Below are 11,522 nucleotides of genomic sequence, written 5' to 3'. Positions count from 1 at the left end.
ACTAAAGTATGAAATAAAGCTATCAATTATCTTCGGAGCACAAAAACTAGAAGCTAATGGTTAAAATATATAAAGCTCCTTGGGGAAATAGGACACACATCTTCATCAACATGAATGAGTACTAGAATGTATGTGAAACCAAAAGCCATGCCCTCAAATCACACTAAAGCAAACTTATTATTTTATTTCTGGATCTCACTAAGTCTAGTGATTTAAGTTACCAAACTCAAATTAAATATGATAATTATATGACCAACCTGGGAAGACATGGATATCTATGGGAATCTTTTATCAGTGTAACAGCATTGAGGTTTCAGCCAGTACATCATAATGTATATGCTACCTAAAATAAATAAAACCTTATTTTTAGGAATTATTCCATGTTTCTAAAGGTTCACAGTTTGTTTGTTTCTGTTTACTTCAATAAACACTTGATTTTATCAATTCAGGTATTTTTATAAAGAAAGTATGACACAAACTGATGTAAGCAGTAAGAGCTATTTCCTATGTCGTACAACACAATATCTGAAGTAAGGTCAGTATATGTTCGGTTAATCTGAAGACTTAAAAACACTGTAAAGACCTAAGTTTTATCTTGAATCATCAGAATACCATTCATCATCACAAGGTGCAGGAGCTCCAAGCATTATATCTGCACACACCATTCTAAAGATGGTGTGTGCCATGTTGTATGTCTCATTTTAGATGAGAGTGAACTGTTCCCAAAAGATCTCCTACCCACCATAGTCTTTTCTCATAAATCATTATCCAAATTGTATCATAGACAATCTTTAAATTTAATTTAATTTAAAAAGCTAATTCAAGATTGGAATTTAGCCTTGACCAGGGGCTAGAGTCAACTTCACCTCAGGTGAGTCTCTACTTAAAAAGAAGAAAATATTCAAATAAAAAGTATATGTCTTTACCTCAGGCAACTCATAATTTTCTCAAGATAATATTCAATATTAATGCCATGTCAATAATCATTGGCTTTAATTTCCTCTGAAGAATTAAAGAAATTAAAAAAATTCTTGCATGAGAACTAAAAGATCTCATTCAGGATCTGCCATTCTCCAGTCACATAACCTTTGAAAAGTTTTTAATCTTCTTGAAACTTGATTTACATATTTGCAAAATGAGAATAAATTGAATAGCTCTGTATACTCTTTAGACTTTAAGGATAGAATGGATAATGTATCTCAATGTACTTTATAAATTATAATGTTTTATATAAACTTGAATTATAATTAATATTTATACTTTTCTCATATCAACACATTAGTTTTTCTTTCCAATGGAAAATAAGATGGCAACAGAAAGGTAATGAAGAGTAAAATACTCAATGAGACGTATTCAGGCAGTAGAAAATCATAGAAGTTTTCTTCTTTGTACCACGGTGATCACACTCATTTCAACCCTAGGATATTTTATCATACAAGCACAGTTAGCAATAGGTTTTGTTATTGAACATAGAAAAGAAAAAAGTACCTTGTGTGTAAGCATTGGGCTATGTACACTCTGGTGTCCATCAGGAGATGATGAATAGATTAATAAAACCCAGCCCTGTGTCAAAGAAATTTTTTTAATATAGTGGAAGAGACAACCACATACAAATAAAGTGCTTATATAACCATAAAGTGTAGAGGTTAAACATGCAGAGTCAGAAAGAGATGGATTCATGTATCAGCTCTGGCAAAGACTGCCTTTCTAACCTTGGGCAATGTATTTTACGCTTCTGAGCTTCCAGACCTTTTTAATAAACTACACACTGCTCCCAAACTTTTCCTTATTCCTTATTCAAAATTAAGAAACTGACATATTAGTAGAATAGATAGCTTAGACAAGAGACACTATAATGTATGATTTGTCAAATGGTAAGTTGCTGGCAATATTCTATAAGAGTTTATAGCACTTTGGGAGAAAAGAAAGTAAAATGCGGAGTAAAGTGTTCTAGGCATAGGTTTCTTAGTTCAATAATAAATAAAATTATCTATTAAAGAGAAAAGAAATTCTAACTGCCATCAGTGTAAACCGTAAATAGTTTGATCAAATCAAACTATTACAAATCTATCAATCTAAATATGGTTTAGTTTCCCTTTTGTTCTCTAAGCAATGGAAATATATTTTCACTTTTTATAGCATCTACACAAAATGGAATCATATCATCTGCTTTAGGCTTTTTAAAGCATCGTTAAGTAGAGAGATGAGATAAGAACCATTTAATGTTACTCTAACCCTGACGCTTGAATCTATTAAAAAGTGACAGCACAAAAAGAACTGGTCAGACTGGCCCATGAACTTGTCAGCAACAAAGGCAATTGAAAATTATCAAAGTAATGCCCCATTTGAAATCATTTTAATGTGGTTCATCTCTATTTCATTTCTTAGGAAAAGGAAGATGGCTTTCAAAAGGGAAAACAGAAAAGCATGCATTCTTCTTACTTTCATTAAAAAAACTCAATGAAAAATTTTCATCACTTGCTGTCCTTTCTCAAAAAAGTGTTTTGAATATTATTTTTATTAATAAGAATATTTTGTTCACAACACATGCTTTCTCCCATGCATGTTTGTAAGAATCTGATGATATAGTTGAGGTAAAGACAGGTGAATATAAAATTGATGAGCAGAGGGATTTATGGTCAAGATGCATACATGTTCACATTTTGATATTTATTCTTTAAACAAAAATCACCAATTAGTAGTAATGATCAAAACAGCCCCCTCTCAGACAAGATGGTAGACCAAAGACACCACCAGCCAGGGCGTCTCTGTAAGAAGGAGAAATTTTAGATGAAAGAGAAAAAACAGACAGACAAACATAGATTGGACGAGTCTGAAGGAACAGTGCCTGAATCTACAGGAGACTCCACAGGAAGAGGATGCGGAGCAGAACTGGAAGGAGAAAGGCGTTGGTGGAGATTAAGCTCAGAGAGTCTCAGAGACCAGCAAGAATGGTAAGTGGATTGGCTAACATCATTTCCCTCCCTTCTTGGACTGTTGGTGGGCTCCCAAGCTGCTGGAGAGACTTTCTGCTGAAGCAAACCCAGAAACCGCTGTGGCCAGTGAGCCAAGAGCGTCTTGTGGACAGGGCACCAGGCTCTCACACCCCACCCCCAGCCCATGGTGCCTCCTGAGCCGGATAGCAGGTGCCATATTGCTTCTCCACTGGCTGGGTGCCTTTGCCCACCCCAGGGGGCCTCAACCCCTCAGGTTCTGTCTTGCTCATCCCCACACAGACATTTCCCAACTCTGGCACAGACTGTAGGAGCCACAGGGGTCCAGTGGGTCCGGAGTGATCCGTGTGACTCCAGAGCCCTGTCATTCTAAGTAGATTGCCTCCCAGAGAGAATGTTGGAGATGACCAGAGGGTAGACTTTCCTCCACCTAAACTCTTTTTTGCCCCTTTCCCTCTGCAACCTGGGCCTGCTGAGAGAGACAATTGAGCCACCACACAGAGGCTTCTCACAAGGAACGGGGCTCAGATCTTTCCTTTTGGGGTCCTGCAGCAGACTGACGGGTGTTTGGACTGTGAGCTCGTTTGGGCACCCCATGAAGGTGACTTGGGACCAGTATCCTCTCCCTGGCATGGTCAGGGTTTGATCTCTGGGGCCTGGGGGACATACTCGCAGGCCAGATCCTGTCTACCCAGGTCTTGATTGCATTGTCAGAGGGCACAGAGGGGATAGTTGTGAATTAGTCTCAAGATGTGTGGGTGCCTACAGGGGTAGATCAGGTGTGAGAGTGCAGAGTGGGATCTAGTTGTGGCATGCTTGCAGGGCACCACTCCTCTTACCTCTCACAAGAATCAACTCACAATGGATAACAGACTTAAACCTAAGGCATGAAATCATAAGAATTCTAGAGCCAAAGAGTATGATTTTTCCTCTGAGAAGAAATTCGAGGTCGGTTGTCCTTGGCTCTTCCAATTTTTAAATTATTTGTGTTTTCCCTTTCTTTGCTTTTGGTCACACAGAATATCTTAATAACATTAAACTTTTTGTACAGTTTTTAGCACTGGAACAGCTTTCATTTTAGCATTGGTGAAATAAGGTAGGAAGCTATTTCTAAGTGTAATTGCTTCTAAGTTACTCAACTTGAATGTTTGGTCTTGGCCAATTGGCCAATTGCTGCTAAACCTTCAAAGATTCATATTAACTCCATTGAACAGGAGTTTCTGCTTTTGTTAGTAAAGAAAATAGGGCTAATCTATTTCATAGGTATGGACAATATTAAATATGTTTATTATTTTTTATTCTTGAAATGTGCTCAGAATGTATATAAATAGCATTTATAAAATATGGACAACACCTATTCTGGGACAGCTGAGTGATTTGTAATGTTAACTACAGAACAAAGCAAATATCATAGCTCTTCCAATAACTGCCTTCAGAAAGATCCATGGTTCACCACTAATTACCATCATTTGGTTCAAGAAAGGTCGTGGATCTTAAAGTTTGGTATAGGAATTATCATGAGGGTCAATTAGAAATAACATAATAAGTAAGTTTTGCCTATTCTTGGACTTCATATAAATGGAGTATTAAAATATATGTTCTTTTATATCTATCTTCTTTTACTCAACAACATGCCTCTGAACTTATTCATATTGTTGCATATAGCAGTAGTTTATTCTTTCGCATTTCTGTGAAATATCTTTGTGTGAATACATCACAATCACTTTATCCACCTCTACCTATCCACAAGGACATGAAAATATTGTCTAGGCTTTCTTCTAAAACTTGTGTTATTTTATATTTTATAATCCATGTGAAACTGATGGAGGGCCAGATTCAATATTCTTCTTATATGGATATCCAAGTGATCTAGTACAATTTATTGAAAAGAAGGTTATTTCTCCACTGTTCAGAACTGCTACATTTAATATAAATCAAGTAAACATATAAATATGGGTGTGTTTTTGTGGCTGTATTCTATGTCTGTGTCTGTGTGTCTGTGTATGAGTGTAATAAGCCTAAGAAAAACTTTCCAAGATTGAAGAAAGAGGGCTTATTTAAAATCTAACTGGCACAGCTGACATAGTACAATAAGGTATTTATTGAATGAAATAAATTGCACACACCAATTTAGATATGTTATTTTTCATTTTTGAAAGCTAAATGGCTGGAAATTATGGTGCAATCTGAAATGGGATGATAGGCTATGAAAAATCGTCAATAAACTTATGCTGCCAAAAGTTAAGAAAACTTAAATGTTCGCATAGACAACCCATCAACTCCACAGCTAAGAAAAATAACAAGTAGAGGTTGTACAAATCTTAGTGATTTCAACTTCTCATACATAGAGTTACTACATCCTTCTCCTTTTTCCTAAGAGAGTTTCAGTTTCTTTGACCACATCTCATCGAATAATGATGCAGTGTTTTTGTGCTTCTGAGAATTTGTGCCCATATGAACTTGAATAAAAGGATAACTCTGAATTGGGTCCTACAGAAACATTTTATTACAGAGGGTCAATACTGAGTCTTCTATTGTCATTCATCAGAGAGTAATTCCATTCCTCTAAAAAACACTCTACCTTCTTGTTTGAAAGCCATCCATCCCTTGACTTTTATTGGCATCATAAAGGGCTCTTCTTTTACCCCAACCAAACATATTATAAATTGTGTTAATTCTATTACAGCATTCACTGCATTGCATCAAAATAGCAACCTGCATCTGTCATCCCACTACATCGTCAGAAAAGCAAGGACTACCTATTATATTTTACTTCTATATTCTCAGTGTCATAACAGTTTTGGGCAAATAAATAAGTTAATTATTTGCTTCAACACATTTTGAATGATTCAATAAATGGAAAGTTTGATAAAGTACTTGAATGTGCTGGTTCTTGAGTATCCAAAGAGATATGGTCCTTGCTTAACGAAATTAAAATTTTGAAGAAAGAAGAAAGACGGCTAGTGTTCTTAATCTCAAACAAGCTCTTCCATATCCACAAAAATACAAATAACTGAATAGAAAAAAATGAGCAAAGAACATAATTATGTAGTTCCTTTACGAAAATTTTTTAAATGGTTAATAAAAGTGTTAAAAATGGTAAACAAAAATTTAATAAAATAATTTAATAATGATAAATGTTTATAATGTCTTAGGAATTTAAATGATTTAGATATATTAACCTATTTAATATTCACAACAGTGAGATGTAGGTAATACCACTATCATCCCATTTTACACAGGAGAAAGACAAAGCATAGAGAAGTTACCTGGATGTAGTCACCTTGCTATTAAATGCTGGAGTTTTGATTCAGTCTAACTCCAAAGCCTGCACATTTAACCACTATATTACGTTGCCCTAAAAGCAATAAATGCAAGAAGAAGTGGTCCACCTTACTAAAAATTCAAATTGAACAAGAATGGGTATCACATTCAACTCAAGTTGTAAAGAGTGATAAGGAAGTGGACACATATTCTGACTGCAAGTGTAAATTGGAGGGCAATTTGGCAACAGCTATCAGATGTACTCTGATATGTCTGCAAAGAGACAAACACAAGGAAGTTCAGGCCAGAACAGTAATAGTAAAAACTTGGAAATTACCTAAATCCAAAAGGAAATTATTCTGGTTACAAACATACTACTATATTCATACAATGAAATAATGTGCAGCTGTTAAGAAATACCAAAGCAGGTGTATATATACTGACGTGGAAAATTGTTCTTGATATGATTTCACCTTAGAAAATCCCCAGCAAATTGCTGAAAAAATATGTTTTAAAGTTTATGTTAATGATATATAGTAATATATTAAATATGCTTAGAAAATCTCTGGAAGACTATACTGTAAAATATTAACAGTGATTATGTCTACAGAATTGGACTGAGGTGCTGAGAGAAGATAGAATTGGAGAATTTTCACTTTTTAAAATGCACCTTTCTACCCTAATTTGTTTTAATGAGTGTACATCCTCACTTTAGTATTAAAAATAAGATAATGATATACAAATCTCTTACCTCTTTATGTAACCATTAAGTAATATATATAATGACAAGCACACACTCCCCAAAATAAACACAGTAGCATCCCTAGGTGCAAGTGAGACCCAGATCCAAGCTACCCATCCCAGCAGAGGTCTTACATTCAGAAAATGGAGTCTAATATCTGGTGTCTACTTTGGCCCCACTTAGATTTGTGACAGAAATCCTCTTGGCAAACACACTCTGATGGTGTCAGTCTTACAAAGAGCTCCTCTGGGCTTTTCTTTTTGTTACTTGGTATGGCAATTCCACAAAACCACAGCATAGGATAAGTTTCTGAAATTGCTGTTAGCTTCCAGAGAGTGGGAGCTCAGGTGGCATTTTCCTCTCTTGTGTCCTGGTTAATGTACTATTCTGTTTCCCCGGAGGACTGTTACAGACCTACCATCTCTTTCTTGGGAACTTAAATTGACCACATATCATCAGATTCTCAATCCATACCATGTTTTGCTATTATTGTCAGCAGAATTTAGTGCCCACAAGGAGGACACAAATGATAAAGTATTTACCATCCCTGCAAAAGATTTCTTCCTTCCCTTTTTACCAAGCGAAACCTCACAATTTCTATCCCATAAGGAGTTTGTTTCAACAAAAGAAAGCTGGAAGGCTAGAACATGGGCCACATAAAAAGAAAGATTTTCACATGTGAAGTAAGCAAAAGAATATTTTGTTTTTCTTTGTATTTTCTGAAGATACACATTCCTAAGAAGTTTTGGTCGCATGATATACAGCAAATACTAAAAAGACAGCAACGCAACATGATTTGTAGACACAGCATGAGATAAAGAGCAGGCACCAGAAGTATAGAATCTATGAGTATGGGTAAAATTAATTTAAGGATGATGGAAGATGACAGGGAAATAATTCATTATCTTCAAAACTGGTAAATAAAAGGAAAGAATCAAATCCTTATCTTGCCTTTCCTTTGTTAATTTTACTACTGGGTAAGCAAATAATAAAGAAAAATGATTAAATTAGCATATATCTATTTTTCAATCTCCAGTAACTCAGGTTCTTCAATAGATAAATCATAAAAATAAAGAAAGAAAGAATGGAGAAATAAAAGAAATGACAATGCTTTTGAAATGTGCAAGACTAAATTATAGTGTCCTGGATGCACTCTTGGGTGACAAAACTATAAGAAATGTAAAAAAGTGATTAGTATGCAAGTCAAATGGTGGTTATTTTGGAAGATAAAAATTGTTGTGATAGGAATGGGGCATATGGACGAGTTTCTGGGATGAGACTGACAATGTTCTATTTCTTGGCCTGTGTGGTGGTTACAAGGGTATAATCTCTAACTTATACATTTATGGTGAGATTTTTCAGTATCCAGGTTTTATCTTGTAATAAAAAGGAAGAAAATACCTTAGCTCCACTCCCAGAGATTTTGATTTTATTGATGGGACAGAGATAGAGCATTGGAAATGTTAAATCTTCATGGGTGATTTTAATGTGTAAACACATTTTTGTCTCTGCTGCTACAATGTGTTGAAAGAAGTGATGTGATCTTTGAATTCACGAAGCTTACAGTCTACACCAGAGTCTTTTGTGCCATATTAAGGCATTCAGATGTATGCTATAGGTATCTTAGGGAGGAGACATACATGATTATATTTGTTTTAAAGAATAACCATTCTTATGTCACCGATTTGTTCTGCGTAAACGATTTAATACCTAACATTTTCCCAAAGTCATCTCCAGTATTTGTAGTTTCATGAAGCTAAAACTAAGACCATTTTTTCTTTTTTTATATTTTCAATGTTTCCTATGCTTAAAATACATGAAACTATTTCTATAATATAATAGTATATGTCATATTATTTTACTATATGTACTATATTGTAAAATATAAATTTTCATCTATAATTTTATATTCTCTACCATACACCCTTCTTAAATAAACTTCCTCCCACAATAACCAAGTTCTCGTATTTCTTCAAAGGTTTCTAGACTCCCTTTCTTGCAAATATTTGTTATAAACTAAAAAGTTTTTTTTTTCCTTTACCCTGCTTAAAACATAAAATCTTTAGTACTCTATTATCAAGGGTCTACCAGGTTGTATATTTTGTAAATGATCTAGGTCCCTTAATTCTCTTTTTGTTGCTGTTCTTGTTCTTATTTATTGGCCTTTCCCTTGTTTATTTAGAACTTCCTCCAGAGGGTCATTTAGAGAGGAAAATTATTTGCCATCCAAGCCAACTCTTCCATGCTTATTACAATTTCTAATAAAAAGTCAGGGAGAACACAGAGTAGATAAAAATTTCTGCATTTCTGGCCACAAATAACCAGGCCCCTTCTGTCTAAACTAATGATAATATTTCATCATTGCAGAAGCCTTGATTTTTTAGTTATCTTAATGCATGTAACAGTTTTGCACTATTATAACTCTATTTTCAAAGAAGTGGTAGCTGGCAAAGATACTATAAAACTCACGCAATGCATTTGGTACCCTGCTCTAAACCAATCTATTACCTGCCATTGTACATAACTGAGAGTTAATTCAGCTGTCAACACTAATAAAACAACAATTTTGTACCTTAGGAGTAAATGTTTCTAATAATACATTTATTTTCCTTTTATCTCAATTACAGGAATTAAAGACTACAATCCCAAAGTCTACTCAAGCATTGAATGACTCGTTTCACTTTGCCATTTTTCTAAAATCATCATCAACAATAACAAAATCAAGAACTCCACCAGATGCAATTTATTTTAGGATGTCACAATTCAAAGCTAAAACTAACCCACATGTGTTCTAACCCAGAGGCTAACCACACACCTGCTGATACAGCGGGAAATTCAAAGCATATAAGCAAAAGGCTCTTTTAACTCTTTGTCAATTTTAAATTACATGGTATTGCTGATTCCAGAACAGAGATGAAAACAGCAGACAAAGAAATGTTGTGTATTCTTTGATATTTAACTGTATGCCTCAAAAAAGCTTTAGACCTGAATCTTATTTTCTTTCTCTAAAATCTGATATTTATGTCTAAAATGGTTTTACCAAGGACATATTTTATAAACAAACTACTAAACGTGTTAGATGCAATACATTTTTTGTTTTTTAGTATCATGGCTAACGTCAGCAGCCAGGAAGTACTAAGAAGATCATTATATTTCAATCTCAACAGCATCTATTATATCACGTAGGTCCGTCTGTGATTGGCTGAAAATCCTTATAAATGATATGCCTAGTATTGTATGAGCTCTGTAGCTCATATCAGAATGCACAGAAGAATCTGATCAAAACATTTCCTTGTCTAGCATAAAATCCATTGTTTTGGATGAGGTGATTTTCTAGCTGATGAAGGTAACCTTTTCCAAATATACTTTTTAAGATTATCTGATAAAAATCTTCGATATAGAATGTTTTTCCTTATTAAATAGAATATATCAAGTATAATTTAACTTTCACTGATGACTCATAATGAGTTTAAACAGAAACTCTGCTCTAGATTTGTCATTACTTCAAAGATATAGAAGGTATATAAATCTGTTTGCTCTTATAAATTGTCATCTGTCTTTAATACATTTGCCCCTGTAGTTTTTAATTTCCTCTTTGGATGTTTCTCTGCATTCAAATTAACTGGGATACTTATTAAAAATATAGATCCTCATGTCCTATCTTTGACCTTTTAAATCAGAAGCTTTCTACAAAAATGACAATATATTTTAATTATTTCTCAAATATATTTTGCGACAATTTTAGTTTTATTTAACCAAAGCCAACGCATAATAAAACAATATTTGCAAATGGAAATTTTCTCAATACTGTTATGAACTCCTACCTTTGAGAAAGAAGTAAAAACCATATGAATACTGTGTAGTGTAAGATGGTTTGTTCAAGCAATGACCTCTAAGACTGAGTAAGAAAAGGCCTTCCTTGTGGTCCTCAGGAGTGGCCAAGAGAATCTTAACTAGAGAAAAGAGAGAAGAGAAGTTCCCGGCATGCTAGATGTGGGACCAAAAATTTTGATAGTTCTTTGAGAGCGAAAATAGGAGGTCCCAGTAAGAAAGGGTCACTTCCATAGGAGCCAGAGTTTTATTTTTGTTTTTTGTCTTTTGAGACAGGGTCTCTCTCTGCCACCTAGGCTAGAGGGCAGTGGCTTCATCATAGCTCACTGAAACTTCCAACTCCTGGGCTCAAGAGGTCCCCCCTGCTTTAGCCTCCTAAGTAGCTGGGACTACAGGCATGCTCCACCACAACCAGCCCCAGAAGCATGTTTTTAATAGAGGAAAAAACACAAATATTTTAAGTGTTTCATAAAATTTGATTACTAGAATTTTACAGTTTTGTTTAAATAATAATTTGAAATGTTTTTCTGTCTCCCACATATATAATCATAATTTTTGTTTAATGAAGGTAAATTCAAAATGAAATCATGATACCTATTTAACATGCCATATTTAGTGGTTACAATATTTCAATTACATTATAATAGTGATATTTATTAATAGTATCAAATATACCATCATTGAAATTGCATTCCCTAAACATAACTGCATATATATATTAAAAGTCTGAT

The sequence above is a fragment of the Lemur catta genome, chromosome 6 (genome assembly GCF_020740605.2).
Source record: "Lemur catta isolate mLemCat1 chromosome 6, mLemCat1.pri, whole genome shotgun sequence".
NCBI lineage: Eukaryota > Metazoa > Chordata > Mammalia > Primates > Lemuridae > Lemur > Lemur catta.
Note: the sequence above shows the minus strand (reverse complement) of the source record.